Source organism: Marmota marmota, unplaced genomic scaffold (genome assembly GCF_001458135.2).
Source record: "Marmota marmota marmota unplaced genomic scaffold, marMar, whole genome shotgun sequence".
In the NCBI taxonomy this organism is placed as follows: domain Eukaryota; kingdom Metazoa; phylum Chordata; class Mammalia; order Rodentia; family Sciuridae; genus Marmota; species Marmota marmota.
In genome coordinates, this window is record NW_025999982.1 from 22,645,964 (window position 1) to 22,664,294 (window position 18,331).

Genomic DNA, 18,331 nt, shown 5'->3' on the forward strand with positions numbered 1-18,331 from the left:
AAAAAAAAAAAAAAAAAGTGATTTCAGGATATGATGATGCTCCCCTTGGGGCAAAATGTTGGTTGTCTTCAAATGCTGGCAAGACTGCCACACAAAAATGAAATTAGCTTCTTCCTGCCTCTCCCAGAGCACAGAATTAGATCCAAAGTTTGGAAACTCCAGGAAGGAAGTTCAGGGTCTAATTTAAGGGGAAAAACTTTTTAATAGATGGGGATGCCCCTAAAACTGAGTGCTTCCCATCACTGACAGGGTCTGACATAAAATGTGTACTCATTAGGTATGTTACAGGCAGGGGTTAGAACATCAAGAATTATTCGGATAAAAATTACTTGCATTACAAACAACAATTATTTGTAAGATTCTTTCCAGCCTCATGATTTATATAAACCACAATGTGTCTAATCTGAAACATTTGCCCAATCAAATCATGTTTCAAGATGCTGCTTCATATCCTGGTGCCCTCATGAAGTCAGTTATGGCAAAAACAGATCATTTCATCCACAGTGCTTACCTCCACTGTTAGACCATTCGGTGCTTCATTACACAAAGTATTATTGTGCTTCCTAAAAAGTTTTATTTGAAGTAGTCCACCTCACAACTATATCATAAAGCCCCTGGGACCATGATCTCATGTCTCTACTACCTACCTACTAGCCACTGAAAAGAAACTTGCTGATTCGTTGCTTGTCTAGTTTTTCAGATAGCACATATTCAATATTCTTATAATCATCAACATCTACTTGCTGTAGAAGTGATGAAATATACAGCAACAGCTTCTTTGGGCATGCCTGTATGCCACCTTCTTACTACATCTGAATTCCTTTTTTTTTTTTCACTTAAAACTTCCTAACTCTCTAATGAGAAAAATAGTTACAAAAGCCAGAATCCATTCTTAAAGCTTTTGCAGATAACAGAACATGCCTTTTTCCTTCCCCCCATTCCCTTAGAACATATCTGCAGATGGCTTGAAAAAGCAAAAATCTTAGGAGAAGAAAGGTTGTGAAAGACAAAAAAAAAGAGGAAAATCTGAAAATCTATACTCTAAAATAACAGTAGCAATCTCTTGCATGCTACATCTCTTCCTCAGTGCAGCTTGGAAAGTTTTCAGCTGTAAATGGAGTCATAAGGACACCCCCAGGGGAAAATTATTCGCCTCCCCAAAGGGATTGGCATTCTAAAACAATGAAAATAAGAAATAAAAGGTTTTTTCTTTTTATGATAAAGGCTTATCTTTGGGGATAGAATCAAATAATGAATAAAGAGGAAATTTACTTAAACATTCAGTTTTCATTTAATTCATTAGTATTTAAATCAAGCTTGAAAATTTAAAATTATAATTGCTTCCCTAGTGTCGCTTAAGATATTTTAGGTCCAAAACTCAAAAATATGGCAGAATACTGAAAGGGAGATTTGGAATTCAATTTAGCAACCATATCCAAAATGGTGTAGAAACATTCAAAATGCACAAACTTATTAAATCATTTGAGCTTATTTAATAACATTAGGTCTGGCCAAAAATGTCTACTGTGAAATTACACTACCCAGCTAAAAATTAAAAGTATTTAGAGACACAGTTAAAGAAACACAGATGCACACATGGCTCTAACTATTCTTTCTATGTAGGTAACAGGCCAGACATTCATTTAATTAACTAATTTAGAATGAATTGGAGATCAAAAATATTCACACTTTTTTTTGTGATCTTAGATGTATAGTCTAAAAAAAAATTGATTCTGATTTTCCTTGGACTCTCCATGGCTTGCTTCTCTTGAGTCTCATCCAATTCTATTTACGATGGTTTTGGTTTTTCATTAATAGACTACATATTTGGTGTAAATACTGTGCAAAAACTTATGTACATTAAATACAGAGACCTCACAGAGATCTGAAGAGACCATAGATCTGACCACAGACTCCAACTATAAACTTTCACATTATGGGTGTGGAGGCAATCAACAACCTCTTCAAAGTACTCTACTATAAACATCAGCTGATTTCGGTGAAGAACATGGTGGAATGACAATCAATGACAGATCAGGGCATCTATGGGGAAGTTGACTTAAGAGTCTATAAGTGTGTGAGAACAGGGATTATGTCTTATTAATTGCTGCATCCCTAGCACCTAGTCTTATGTATGGAAAGGGCTGACTAAATGGATGAACTAATGCAGCAGCATGAAGGCACCTGGCTGAAGAGACAGTACACACTGAAATCCAAGGCCACATCTACCCAGAGTAAAGCCTTCTAATTTTCATAAAGTTGTGATCAGGGCTATGACCCTAACCAAAAAGAACTCTACTGTTGCTAAATTCAAGAGCTCATGACAAACTACCTGAACTGCAAGTGAAACCTGAAGATATCCTCAATCCCATACAACCACTATAGTGGTCTTCCAAAACTGGGCCCTGTGGCTAAGGATAACAGCCTCAGACCCATACTTATAGTCATGAAGTCAGTTTTGAAAGCCTCTATTAGAACTGCACATGCATTGCCAGCTTCAAACAGCAGCTCCCCCTGCATTCTCACTTTCTTCTCTCCCACAATAAGGTGAATAATGGCTGGGATCTGAATTTGTATCTGGTCCGTGACCCAGGTATATAAAGATATTCTCATCTAAAGAAGCAACAAGCTTTCCAAAAGACAGGTGTTCAAACCTAAGTGTGACAAAGCTTACAAGTAGGGAGAATATCAGTACTTAGGATAGTAACTAATTTGAGCTTATTTGATTATTTTCTGTCACCAGGCATCACACCAGAGAGTTTATGCATATTGTTTTCTTTAATGCTCCCAACTACACTATAAAGTAGCTCCTGTGATTTATCACTTGATGGCAAATTAAGCTTTCAAAGGTCAAATAGCATTTATAAGGTCATATAGGTATTGTCATCCATGTCTTAATTATGACCTGACATGGCCTGGTTTTATTTGAGTACATAATGTTCTTTGGGCATTCATAAGAAGTAATATTTACTGCTTTTTTTAAAAAAAAAAAGTCTTGTTTCATTTTAGTCCAACATTGCTATCTCTAATTTGCGTACACTATATTTAGAAGTAAATCTGGCATAATATGTACTTTATGAATTACAGGAACATGAATTAATTACACTCTGACAGTCATTACCTCTTATATGTATGTGAATTCAAAATTCTAATTCCAAATGTTTTCATCTACAAAGCATGTAACTACATATCCATATCCATTTCTTCATTATAAAAGCAATGCAAGAGTATTAAAAAATACAGAAAAAAGAAAACTAGAAAAACAAAATCTATCATATCATCACCCAAATATAACTGTTAACATATTGGGAACCATACAATTTAGAGCTCAAAAATATAATTTGATTACTCATATAAACATGATTTCCCTCAAAAAGCCCATAATTTAGAATCAGCATTTTTTTCAAGTGTTGAAAGGACCAATGGAAAACACTTTTATATAATTCCCACATGGAAGTCAAAGAGAAATCTGTTTAGGTACCATGAAAAAGAGCTTGTGACTTTTTTTGAAAGAAAAAGATCAGCTATTTTATTATTCAACATTCACAGTAATATCTATCTTCAGTGCATGTGCAAGAAACATGCTGCTCTGGTTTGAATATGTTCCCTCCAAGTCAGGAGTTATCAAGTGTTAGTATTAAGAGGAAATATGTTGAAGAGGCAATTAGTCCAGAAGGACTTCTCTCATGAATGGGAGACTTTACATGGCTTTCAGCTAGTTTGTTCTTCTGCCTAATGTCACACAAGGAGATGTGTTTCCTCCCCTCCTGAAGATTCCAAGACAAGGTACACTCTTGGAAATAGAGAACAGAACTCACCAGACAACCAAACCTGCTGGCACCTTGACTTTGGACTTCATAGCCTAGAGAACTATGAGAAAATAAATTTCTGTTTTTTATGAGTCACCCAGCCTCAGGTATTTTGTTATAATAGCCTGAAACAGACTGCAACATAAGTCAATAGGAATCTTAGGAAGGAATAAATTCTACATTTCTCAGTGGACTAACTTCCTAAAGGATTTGCTACTTGACATTGACTTAAACTCTACAGACAGATGCTCTAAGATACAACTTTTACATGGCCCATGATGGCCTTTAATGGTGCTTCTAACCAAGGAAAGAGAAAAATATGCAAACAGCAAAATAAAAGGAATCTTGTACAGTCATACATGTGCAGCTCTCCCAGGCTTTTCTAAGTTACCAACTTTTCAATAAGTTGGGAGAAGGCTGGGCTAAGAAACCGTTTCCTGGCCCAGGATCTTCTTTAAAATAATGAGAATGTCTGTTTATTTGGCACTTAGTACATTTAAATTACTGTTATTCAATGGTAATATAGATGATATATAGTTTAGATTATAGCTATCTAAATATGCAAGAATTTAATTTAGATAACAAAAAGTTTTCTTGGTTCTTAATTTTCTTCTTGACACCAAGAACTGTATAAACAAATGATTAATAGGTAATGCAGTGCTGCAACCATGGCCAAATTGACCTAGATCAAAATAAGTCAAAATAAAAATAAAATTGCTATAATCTAAATGCTTCCACTTGCCACTAAGAACTCTGCATTTCACCTTCCCTTTTCGCCTGTTTTTTGTTCAGTCCATAGGAACCAAAGTAGGAACTCTGTCTACACCCCTCTAGTTAAGACAATCATTATGTTGCTATGATCTGAAATGTGTCCCACACCTTCAAATTCATATGGTGGACCCTTAACTCCCTGGTGCAATGGTACTTGAGAGACAGCTTTGGGAAATAATCAGATTATAATGGTGGAGCCCTTAGGATGGGCCATTCCCATACAAGAAGAGACAGAAAAGAGCTTGTTGCTTTCTCTCCGCCATGTGAGCACACAGTAAAAAGCTGTCTGCAAGCAAGGAGAAGAGTACTCATCAGGACCTTCACATATCAGCACCTTGATCTTAGACTTCAAGTCTCCAGAACTGTGAGAACTAAATTTCTATGAGAAGTCAATTGCTGTTGCTGTATTTTAATTAAGAAAAACTTTTAAAAAGCCCTGCAATTCTGGCTAGATTTTCAGCCATACACTCCATAGTATGTTGTTTCAGTGGCCCAAGCTAATCAAGTCACAAGTCTTCCCTGCTGCGCAAGTTCTATCTCACATTCTCTCAAGGTTTCTCTTCCAAACCTTAGCCCACAGGTATTAGCTAACCAGTGGTTTAAACAGTGAGAGAAAAGTAAAGGAGCCATCTAATGATTGCAAAGCAGAGTGCCAAAAGGAAAAACTGACTTTCTAAGGGAAATAGCAAAGAGTTTCTTCATTTGCAGAACCCTGGTTATTCACCTTCTTCGCAATACCTGTCTTGGATGATCTCTCCACTTTGTGCCAAGATACTCCTTCAAATTATATTGAACCCCAACAATTGATACGTGGCATAATTGCAATTGATAATCAAAAACAGATTGAGAAGAAATCAAGAAAGACATCCATTGTGCTATGCTTGTTGACTTTTCTAAATTTAAATCAGAACTATTCTTGCCTTATTTGTTTTTTTCAACTCAGGATATTTATAAAATGTTATTTTACATAATAAACTGAAAGGAGTTTTCCATTTTCAAAAGCAAAGTTGCCAATTGACTATGAACAGATTCACTAGATGGAACTTAACAACTTTTCTTCTGAATTCCCTTTATCTAACATAGCCAGATACTTGGTAAGCACTTACTAGCTATTTGATGAATGGCTGAACACTTACCAGGAATGTTCCTCCCTGGCTTATCTGGAATATTCTATCTTCTTCTGGGTGCCACTGCAAAACACATGCTTAGACACACCCTATGAGTGGAATCAAACTCTCTCTTCCTAATAAAGTAACAAATACACAGAAGGCTTAACATGTTAAGTCTATATTCTAGGAAGTTGTTTCAATAACTTAATCACCTGAAGATTTGAAATTTTACCATAAAAATATAACTAAACACTTGAAGTGTTAGTTTTTATTTAGTAGTTACATAGTAAAAGCATAAAAATAAGTTTTCAAATAATGTTTTCAGAAGAATGAAGTGTTCATAAAGCTTAAACTTCATTAGAACTTCTTTTTGCTTTGATTTACCAATTTTTTTTAAATGTTCTTGGTTCTTAATTTTCTTCTTGACACCAAGAACTGTATAAATGAATGATTAATAGGTAATGCATTGCTGCAACCATGGCCAAATTGACCTAGATGAAAATAAATCAAAATAAAAACACTGCTGCATCAAATACCGGCAGCTGGCAGAAGGCCCAGGAGGTCACCAAACCTGGACTTGAGAAAATTCTCAGAGTTTCCTGAAATTTTCAAAGATATCTCTGCATTTTCTTAATAAAAACCAAAATGCCACATTAACAACAAAGAGAAAAAAACTAAATGGAATCCTTTGAAAAGAGAAACCATAGTGAGCAAATTATTGTTTTCACAATGGATGCAATAAATGTATTTTCTTGATGTTGTAAATATTGCTGACACTGCTTTATGATTAAGGAAATCTTTTAAATAAATATTCCTGAAATCAAACTGGGATAAGTGTGACAGGCAGTAGAATTCTACAGTTTTCTGATAGTACTCTACAACATGGATTTTGTGCCTCTTTGTGAACATTACCCAATATTTCAGAAGGCTAAGTAGTTAAATGAAAAACATACTGAGCAGAACACAGCAAATTTGAGTTGTTAATCAATGCCACCAATAACTATTATTAGCTCTGAGAATATCTCCAAGTCTGTTTCCCCACTTACATTACACAAATACTAATGCCCTTTCCCATTCTAAAAATTGTATGAATACACAGGAATCCTGTGGATATAGCTAATGTACAGACATTTTATAAGGCCTCTCTTTATAAAAAGTGTGACTACTCCATTTCACAATAAAATTGCAAAACATTCATACAGAGTAGTCTTTACAAAAAAAAAAAAAAATAGATTTCAAGTGCCCAGTTGATCTGGGAAGGTGGATCAAAACCATGATTCTCAGTGTGTGGTCTCTAGTCAGTAGTAGCAACTTCACCTGGGACCTTTTAGAAATGTTGTTCAAAATGTTGTACTAGTTTCCGAGAACCTTCAAGTATGTCATTTATTCTGACACAAATTCTTCCACTAGCTGAAACATAAAAACCATGAAATGAACATATATGTGTTAATAACCTCAATTCCTATTTGCTTTGAGGGTCCCAGTTTCAGAGGTAAAAAGAGAAAGGAGAGCTTAAAAAGAGAGCTTCAGTTTAAACCATTCCTTAGTGTCCAGAGTAAAATATCAGTAGATTCTAATTAAGCATTTACTATGAGACAGACGGTATCTTAAGAAGCTTTCTCCTCACAACAACTCTCTGAGGTGGGTCCTATAACCCCAATTATGTAACTTGTCCAAACTCAAACAACTAGTGACAGGGCCAGGATTCAGAGCTAGACAGTCTGGACACAGTGTGTGTCTTTAACCACGGGTATGTGCAGAAAATTGGGGGAACTCAGCCCCCATGGCTAATTTTCTTTGTGTGAGATTGAACCACATGCCAGAAATAAACATTTCAGCTTTGTTTCTCACAAAAATGATAATGAATCAAGCTAAAGACTTACTATCGAATGCTGAGAAATATAATCCAAAAACAATAAATATAAAATACAAACACATATCCATTTCCTGTGATGTGTTTTGCTCACAAGAGTTTCAAGATTGGCCTTAATAGTAAAACCATGCATGATGGAACAAATAGAACTCTGAAGTGAACCTAAATGAATTCCAGGTAATGCTCATCAAAACATTTCTAAGTGAGCCAGGTTATGTAAAACAAGCCTAATTAAGCTGACTTCTAGATGATTGTATCTGCTCTGGCACTTGTGCCTACCAGTGGAGGATTGTAATGTCACCATGAGGCAATGCAGTATTGATCATTTCTAATTGGCCACTCACTGCAAGCAGTGCTGCCACATCTATCACTCTGAATTGCGACATCAAACTCTCTTAGCTTTTCAGTTAAATTATCCAGAACACTTAATTTGATTACTGAGTTTGAATTTGCTTCCACATGCCTTCTTTTTTCCCCATCAACAGATGTTTCTCTAATCTTTCTTTTTAAAGTTATTTCATAGCAAGCCAAATAGAATACCCTACTTACAGTAAGCTGTAATTACATTTAATTTAATAACATCCAATTCTAATTCCATTCAACTTGTTTTCATTTTGGTGTTTGGGAGTTAGGATTTTGGTTTAGGTTTTTTGGTTTTGTGTATATGTATACATATTTATAACATTAAATTGTAATTTTTAAAATATCCTAATGACTTGATTTCTTGAATAGAACATTTACTAAGATGATTATGGGCTGGCACTTGCTCTCTGTCTAGTCTTCCAGAAGTCACACAGGATAGGGAATGGGCAACTTATATTCTTGCACTTAAAGATACAAGATATAAAAAGACATTTTCAGACATCTAATATTATACTTATCACAGAAATTTAAGAGAATTGAAACTAATTTTTTGGATTAAATACCATAAATATTTCTCACTAGAGCTTTTTGGTCCTAAGAAGATCATAGAGATGATCTTCCAGTCTAATAATGTAAAAGGTGTAGATTTTGTGTGTACATAGTTCAAAGCACTTTGAAATGATTGCAGTTGAGGAAGAAAAGGACTCTTCAATTACTTCACCTACCCTTTTTGCCAGTTTAGGCTTGTCCTTGTTCTGTGTCCTCATTTTTCTATTTTCTTGAACAAACATTGATGTAGCTGGATAAGGTTTCATGTATTCTGTCAAGAGCTAAGAAACAGCAGGCAGTACTCCTAACCTTGGAGATTGCACCCTGTTACTTTTACATGCTTTCCCATGGCTTACATCTTTTATATAAAAAACAGTATTCTGAAAAGTCAGATTTTAAGACTCTTTAAAAATGTGAAAGTTAATAGAGTACAAGCTCCACCAAAAGTCAAATCCTTACCACAGTCAGTAATTAGAAAAAGAGGAGGCTATTGATTTGAAGCTAATCTGCTGAAAAATTTTTTTAGAAAGTTCCATATAAAACACCCAACATAATTGGAAAGATTATTTGAGGATGTCCATATATTCACTTTCTGGTAGAAAGGAAAAATTGTAAATTCCACTCTAAGGGCTCATATAAATACAAAAATCTGATCACGTATCAACAAATTTTTAAATTTGATATTTACGGTTAGTTTTTTGCTCTTGGTTTTGAGTATACATGTTTTGTGTATTTTCAGCTAACAAATATTTAATATATTATTCTAGACACTTTAGAATTATTACTTCATTTAACTCTGATAACAATGTGAAAAGTAAGAGTAAGTGTTACACGACACTTCCAGTCCCTCTTTTATAGATGAGGAAAATTATGCAAGCATTCAAGAGCATGGAGAAGTAAAAGAGCAGGTTTGAACCTGGATCTGCCTTAAAACAAGGCTTCTGTTCCTATCCCCTACCTACACTTCCCCCATTCTCTAAACATAAGCTTAGTACCTGTTCCTTAACAAGTGTATATACCTCAGTGACAAATTGGTGTAGAAGATCACAGCTTGTAAAATAAATATTCTCTGTACAGAAAGTCTTGGTACAGTGAGCACCATGTTCACTACAGCACACATGGGCTGGGACTGGAGTTTTGCCTAGTCTAGATTTTCTTATCCAATGTCAGGTTTTCTAATCCTTTTAAGCCCATTTGCAAAGTCATTCTATTTCAGTATTAATGGCTTAAAACAGCTAGAGTTTTTTAAGCCAAAATTTTGAAATTTCAGATCTCTATTGAGAAAGAGAAAGAGGGAAACATCCGTTTGAATAATCCAGAGACTGCATCGCTGAATTTTCTTTCACTTATGAGAATGTAGTTAATCCCTCAAACCCCCAACTACTTTAGGGAGAAAAAAGTCCTATATATGAATGCCTGTAATGTGCACTGATGACAGGGATGATCTAGGATTATCTCATCAGGAGCCAAAGACTCATGTTATTACAACTAGAAGACTCATCTGTGTTTCATCTTGGTTTTATTTTAGCTCTTGGAAAAGGAAAAAAAATCTTATTCTCTCCTAAATAAAGTATGCAAACTCTACAATGTAATAATTACTAGAAATTATGGTTCTTTTATGGTCCTTTATTGGAACCTACAAAGTTCCGTGTTTTGTTTTTACCATAGGCAAAACCCTACTGATGAATACCTAAGGTTTTCTGGAAAGTAGTCTCTTTCTTCTTTCCTCTAGAGAGGGGAATTTACAGGTGTCTGCCCTTACCCTAACTGAAATCCAACCCCAGAGTTCTCAAACTGCAAGCACTAGCATCAGCTAGAGGGTTTATTGAAACAGATTGCTGGCCCCAACCCCAGAGATTCAGATTCAGTGGGTGGAGCCAGCGCCCTAGATTTAGTACATTAGAAAGTTCCCAGGTGGTGCTGCTACAGCCCAGAGACCACACTTGGAGAATCACTGCTTTCACTCACCTCTTCCTAAACTCTCCATTGCAGGTTGAAATCTGAGATCCGTTTTGGTTTTTGTTTCTTTGGGTTTTTTGTTTTGTTTTGTTTCTTTATGCTGATTACCCATAGTCCCACCCCCAGAGATTGTGATTAACTGGTCAGGGGTGTCAATTAAGCAACATTAAAAAAATAAATAAAAAATAAAAAAATAAAAAAAAACCCTCCACTCCAGGAATAAGTCTACTTGTACAGTAACCTTATCTTTAAGGTTGCTAAAGGTAGCTCTTAGACGTCATATTGTACAAGATATGTACAACCAATAATATATATTTAAAGGGTTTTTTGTTTGTTTGTTTGTTTTTGTTTTTGTTTTTTAAGAAAAGAACCTCTGGTCCACACCACACAGACCCAGACCCACTGTCCTGGATGCTCAGCGTGGCGCTCCCAGCCGAGCTAGGGACACTTCCAAGAAGACCAAGGCAGAGTGGGGATGAGCTTCCAGGAGTTAATCACTGTATGTTATCTCAGAGGCCAAACTCTGAGGCAGAAATCCGCTCCCAGGTAACCTCCCGAGGTTTATGAACACAAGGGAAATTTGCAAGACAGACCCTGACCTCTCTCAGCCTTCAGCCTGGGCAGGAATTTTACCGGACAGTTCACCCCCTGCCTCAGCACCAGGGGGAAAACTGCACCCTCGCGTCACGTAACAAATCAAGTTGCAGTCCCCGGAGGGTCAGCCCGAAGTCCCCTAGACGTCACTCTGGCTAGGAAAGGAGAGACGGTGGTGTTGCCTTACCTGGTGCGAGTGTCCAGGTTCAGGGTTGCAGTCACAGCCAGCTGCGTGGTGCGCCAGAGGGACCAGGTGTCCCAGGCAATGACAAGCCCGGACCGGGGAAAACCTGGGCTGAATCCGGTTGGCAGCGCTCCGCCTGGAGACCCGTCTCTCTGCAGCAGCCGGTGCCGAGCGCCCCGGCTCAGAAACTCCTCAGCCCCCTGGAGGCGGAGCCGGGAGATAAGGTTCAGGCGCCCCACCCGCCCCCTTGGCGGGGCGACTGCCAGAGGGTGGGGTTTGGGATTTGGATCTGGAAGTGAGAACTGTTACTGTTAACTCTGGTAGAGACACAGTCAGTTCAAATCCTGCTAGGACCAGAATATGCACGATTGGGGAATGACAGTGAAGTTGAACAAGGACGTCCAAGAAGGACGAGGAAACCCAGAAAGAGAGGCAGAATGAGCAACTAATAGGAAAGCAGAAAAGAGGCAACTCCCCGCAAATAGGGTTTGCTTGCTCTGTCATATACACACATTAACACGGTCTCACCTGGTATTTTCTTCTGCCTCCAAAGCTCTGTCCCAGACCTTATCATAGCTCTCTGCTTTTCTTTATTCAGTTCTCTACTCAAATATCACCAAGTGAGTCCTTCCTGCATGTCCTATCAAAATGGAACTCCCACAAGCATTCCCATTCCCAAGCCCACTTTTTCACCAGATCACTTATTGCTCTCTGATTTTTTAAAAAATTTTATGTTTGTTGTTTTCTTGCTTCACATCCAACTCAAGATAAGGACTATGAGGGCAAGGAATTGATTGACTTGTTGCCAATTTTATCATCTGCACAAAGAATACCTGACATATAGGAAATACTCAATAAATACTGGCTGAATCAATGTGTGAATTAATTCCTCACCCTCGGAAAACCTTCACACACACACACACACACACACACACACACACACACACACACAAATGCTTTCCTTCAATAAGAATTTCATGAAATTCAAGTCACATAAGAACATTTTGAAATGATTATTATTCCTACCATTCATTCATGTTAAGTTCTATTATTATGCAAATATGATGGAAGTGAATTGCTTTGGGTTTGGCAATAGATGCTTAGATGTGATAGCTAAATTCCAAGCAATTAAAGAGAAAAATGAGTTGGACTTCATCAAAATTAAAAATGTTTTTACCTCAAATATGACAGCCTACCAACTGAGAAAAATATTTGCAATACACATTCAATAAGATCCTTGCATTCAGATATATGAAGAATTCTTTCACTGCAACAAGACAACCAAATTAAAAATGGGCAAAGCTTCAACAGATGAATGGATAAAGAAAATGTGGTACATATACACAATGGAATATTATTCAACCAAAAAAAAGAATAAAATTATGGCATTTGCTGGTAAATAGATGGAATTGGAGACAATTATGCTAAGTGAAATAAACCAATCCCAAAACACCAAGGGCCAAATGTTCTCTCTGATATGCTGATGCTAACTCACAATAAATTGGGGAGGAGGGAAATAGAAGTTCACTGGATTAGACAAAAGGGAATAAAGGGAATGGAGAGAGGGGAAGATGGGAATAGAAAAGAGGGTAGAATGAATCAGACATAACTTCCCTATGTTCTTGTATGAATACATGACCAGTGTAACTCCAAATCATGTACAATCACAAAACTGGGAAGGTATCTCCATGTATGTATGGTATGTCAAAAAACATTCTACTGCCATGTATAAAAAGAGCATATAAAAATATTTTTTTTAATGGGCAAAGGATGTAAATAGACATTTCTCCAAAGAAGATACACTAATAACCAATAAACACATGAAAGACTGCTGAGTATCATTAGCCACTAGGGAAATGCAAATCAAACCCCAAAACAGATAAACTTCAAACTCACTAGAATGGCTAAATAAAAAAGGCAAACAATAAGTGTTAACAAGAATGTGTTGAAATTGGAACACTGAATATATTCTAAGTGGGATTATAAAAATGGGTCAGCCACTTCAGAAAACAGTTTGGCCATTTTCTACAAAGTTAAACCCAGAGTTACTGTATGATATAGCAATTTCACTTCTAAATATACAGCCAAGAGAACTCAAAAAAGACTGTATCAATTCTAACAATTACTTATGAATGTTCACAACTACATTATTTCATAATAGCTAATGATGGTAATGATCCAAATGTCCATCAGCTATTGAATGAATAAGCAAAATGGGATACATCCATACAAAGCAACATGGTTTTTCTAGAAAAGTGTGAAATGCCACAATAAAAACAAACCCTTGAAATGTTAAATGAGAAAACCTAGTCACAACACACACACACACACACACACACACACACACACACACACACACTTTATGATTCCATCCATATAACTGGGCAGAATAGGCAAATCCATAAAGACATAAAGTAGTGGTTTCCAGGGGCTGAGGGAAAGGAAATTGGGAGTGACTGTTGGTTGGGATGGGGTTTTACTTTGTGGGTGATGAAAATGTTCTGCAATAAGACACTGGTGACAGTTACACAATGTTGAATATGCTAACAACTGGTGAATTTTTCATTTAAAATGGTAAAATTTATGGTATGTGAATTATATTTCAGTTTAAAAAACACTAATTTTTTAACCTTTAAGTGGATTACTTTTATGATGTTTAATTTATGTGTCAGTAAAAATAAAACTAATGAGGAGATATGAAATGCACTGGTTTTAACTCAGCTGTAGAACATTCCTTTAAATTCCATCATGGCTCTCCAGAGAACTACTCTAGTTCTCAATTTTTCACAATATTTTAAAAAATGTGTCTGGCACAATCATTGTTTGATTTCATCTTTCCCATCCCCAAAATAGGCAGTGCTAACATCCTTTGAGACAATAGCCTTAAGTAAAAAGAACAAGAAGAACTTTTTTAAAGGCATTAATCAAAGTAGCTGCTGAGATCTTGAAGATATAATTAAGTTCTATAATCAATTAACATTAAGGTAGGGAGACTATGTGGATGGATTTGACCAGATTCCCCGAGCCCTTTAAAAATAGAGAGTTCCCTCACAAAAGAGAATGTTCGAGGGACATGCTCAGACTGACCTGGAATAAAGCAACTATGCATGTTGTGAACTGCATAAGGAGGTCACAAGGCAAGGACCTGTGGGCAGCCTCCAGGATCTAAGAACCATTCCAGGCTGACAGCTAGAAAAATAGAGACCTCAGTGGTAAAGAAATGAATTCTGTCAAAAACTGAGAGTTTTGGAGATGACGCTGAGCCTAAACAAGAACAGCTCTGGGCAACACTTTGATTTCAACCCAGTAAGGATCCTACATCATCATGCCCAGACTTCTAAATCATAGAAACTGTGATATAAGTCATTTGTGATATTTTAAACTTCTAAGTTTGTAGTAAATTTGTTATTCACTAATAGAAAATTAATACCATGACCTTAGCCCAGATGGTCCAGAGAGATTTCCTGAGCTATTCATTTTAATAGATAGTGTATTTTTTATATGTGATTAATGTTATTTAATTATTACATTTCCAGAACATATGTGTCTAAATGTTTAGATTTACAAAATTATGGAAAAGAATGGGCTTGCCAAGCAGAATTTCCCAATTCTTGAATTACTATACTATTGTACCCAAATCTGTAATATTGCTTCTCCCCTCTCAATTACAAAGATCTAAGTCATTGATCCAAAAATTATGATAGAAGAGATCATGAATCTCTCATTTCATTCCTCACTCTCATCTCTGTCTCATCCAAAACTAGGATATCAATATAGCAGGAGCAGTGTTATAAAAAGATTGGCTGTAATTGATAAATTACTCTTATAAATGCCTCTGACTTGATTCTTCAGGGCTCAATTTCTCAGCTCAAGATTATAATTCTTCCTCTTCTCCGGAAGAATAAACCTACCTTACAGCTCTATTATTGCATTTTAAATCTCAAATTCACAACTACAGCACATTTAATCAATCTACCACAGTGAATCTGAGCCATGCAGCTATAACTAAATAAAAGCCAGAAGTATTTGGATCAGGGGCCAAATCTATTGCTCACCATTATATTCCAAGGGAAACAATAAAAAAAAAATTAACAAGTGAATGAACCTAATGAGACAAAAACAAGGGATAATAAGAATCTATACCATATACTGAATAAATCAATGTTATTCCAAGCACCAGGCTAGATTTGAGGTATATTAGCCCAAAACTAGCCCCTGCTGTCTCTCATGAAAATTCTATTCTAGTGGATGAAGTCTAATCTGGGGAATAAATAACTAAAATTGCCCTAAAATAATGACCATTCACAGGACAGGCTGTTCTTATATGCTCTCTCTAGATTTGCAAGAACAGCCATCCAAGCAAATCTTTTAATGTCCTCACCCTTTCTTCTAACAATCCTAGATAAATGAAAATAACTAAAACTTACATCAAGAGCATATATGAAGGGAGTAAGAAATCACAGATGGTTTATACAAGGAACCAATCTTATTTCCATCTGTGTTTCCCTTTTGACCCTTTTTTTTAGTTGTAGATGGACATAATAATTTTAATTTTGTGTGTGTGTGTGTGTGTATGTAATGCTGAGGATCGAACCTACTACCTCACACATGCTAGGCAAGAGCTCTACCACTGAGCCACAACCCCAGCTCGACCTTGCTACTTTTGATCACACTAACTTCAGAATTTGTCTTTTCCAACTATCCTAGGCTAGAGTATCAGGCTCTAAGCTATCTTATTTTGCAAGCTGCAATCAGAAAGTTCCCCCCCTCTTTTTTTTTTTCCTTCCTTCTTTACTTTTAGAATCAGCTTCAGCTTGAGTCTAACAGTTTCTTCTAGGATCCTATTGAAGACAAAAAGATGTAGCCAAGAAACTTCAATATCTTCACATTTTCCTTCTGTGTCCCTGAAAGATTCAAATGATCTGCATCCCAAGTCACTACAGGCTAAAGTGTAATAAGCTTTTCCCTTATTACATAATGATGATGGCCGACTTCCCAGCCCTGGATAGAGAGAGGCTCCTTCTCTGCCTTTCATCTTCCCTTGCCTAGACAATTTTGCACAGTAAGCTCTGTGACTTGCAGTCCCCGCTTCTAGCCCATATTTCCATATCAATTAGAGCTTTCTGGTTGCAAGCATAGAAACAGTTTCTGCCTAATTTATACACAAAACAAATCCTCTGGAAATATATGGGTAGCTCACAGAAAGATTGGAAAACAGTTTCCTTGACCTATCTCAGGTCATTGTCCTTATACACTGAGTACATTAAGATGTATGATGAGGGGCAGAGAATGCAGCTTATTTATACCACTGCTGGTGTCCCTTTAAGAAACAAAGCAACTCTTGCTACCTGGTCTTTACAAATTTGCCTGAGTCTCTTTGTTTCTAAGCTGGGTTTAGATTAGGAAAAAAGAGAGTATCTAATAAATCTACTACTGGCCTGCAAAATGCCTGTAATGGAGAAGAAGAAATCCCCAAAATATTTCAGGATTCTATTGCTATAAAAAGGAGGAATTAATGCTAGGTAGACAAAACAAGACAAAGCAAGGACAACAAAGCAAGGGACAATGTGCCCCTTAGGGCTTCTTTAGAACCAACTTCTGAGGTCATCTGTCTCCCAACATGTACGTCCTTGGATTGTAAGCACATCCAGCTAGATGAATGAATCAGAAAGCCTGAGGTCCTATAAGTGTATTCTATCTAAGAAGTTATGCCTTCTAATATCCCTACCTTGGAAATAATTTAGAAATAACCTCAGATGCTCATTGCTCAACAACAAACCTTGGGGTGCTGTTTCCAGAAACATCACAGCACAGAGGTCCGTGATTTTTCAGAATTATTCTAATGTCCTTGCTTTGGGCTCTCATGTAAATGTGCACAAAGACTGGTTTAGGGATGGACACATGACCCAAATTGAGCCAGTTAGAGGCTTCTCTAGGATTTGGAAGGAAGGGAAAGAGAGTTTTTCTCTTATTATTTTCTTAGATTATGAACTCTAAAAATTATGTAAGCCTGGATCCTCCTAGAAAAAATCCTGAATGATAAACAAGTCAATAGAGAGAAAAGCAGAACTGCAAAAAGAGAGAAAACAAGTTACCAACATCATTTCAGCATCTACATTCAGACATTACAGGCCTACTTTCGAATTTTTCCCTTTTGTGAGCCAATAAATCCCCGTTTTCAAAAAGCTCATTTGAACTAGCTTGCTGTTACTCTCAACCAGAAGAGCTCTAAAGATTAAAAAAAGCTCTTTAATAGAACCTTGACATAAAATCTTTTGATATCTTAAATCCTGCTGAAACCTGTTATTTTTAATGCTAAATATCAAGGCCTAAACAAACATGGCATCAATAATGAATATTTTTCAAAAGTTCTTTTAAAAGTTCCTAAAAGATCTAGGAAATAGATTTCTAATTTGCTTGAATGATCTGCAGGACTTATTTCTGAAGGCATGTCTTTGGATTCATACATGAGAACCCAAATTGGAAGGTATAGATTGGGGGGGAAAAGTCATAAATACACAATTGAAGTGCAGTCAGACATGAATTTTTCCATTTTATGAATTCTTTCTTCTAAATTTCAGAGTCCGAAGTTGTTCTGGCCAAGAGAACGCTGAATGAAATCATATCCCCTAGGGGTTCGGTAGCATTTCTTATATTTTTATCTTAGGACCAAATGGCAAATTCAACTTTCCTCACGTTTAAAAGAGAACATAAAAAAAATGAGAAAGCTTTATTTCTAACTAGCTATGGAAATGGTTTCTTCTTAGGCATCTTTCTGCAGAAACTTCAGGAACTGCTCATCGTGGTAAACCCAGTGAAGAGGGAAGACAGCAGAAGGTTTCTCTCTCAGTCAAAGTCGCTTAGACCTAGGGATCTTCTAAAGCAGAAGGAAGATATGTTCTTTGCTGGCTAATTCATTTATGATTGAAATGTTGTGTCTAAATTGAAAGAACATGTTAAGTACTGGTTTTCCTTTGAGTCACAGTTAAAACTTGAGAATAGACTTCTATTAATGAGTTCCCAAGAATTTTTTTTTTTTTTTTTTTTTTTTGTACCAGGGATTGAACCCATGGGCACTTAACCACTGAGTCACATTCTCATCCCTTTTTATTTTTAATTT

At 36.4% G+C, this 18,331-nt stretch overlaps 1 protein-coding gene across 1 annotated transcript in view; it reads right to left on the reverse strand.

The window, feature by feature from the left end:
• The window catches only part of Col21a1 (collagen type XXI alpha 1 chain), a 174,541-nt gene extending 163,106 nt beyond the window's left edge, over window positions 1-11,435 (reverse strand). The window contains exon 1 of the mRNA XM_048805528.1: window positions 11,215-11,435. The gene's annotated coding sequence lies outside the window, so the exon portion shown is untranslated. The remainder of the gene's footprint in view (window positions 1-11,214) is intronic.
• Between the last annotated feature and the right edge of the window lie 6,896 nt (window positions 11,436-18,331).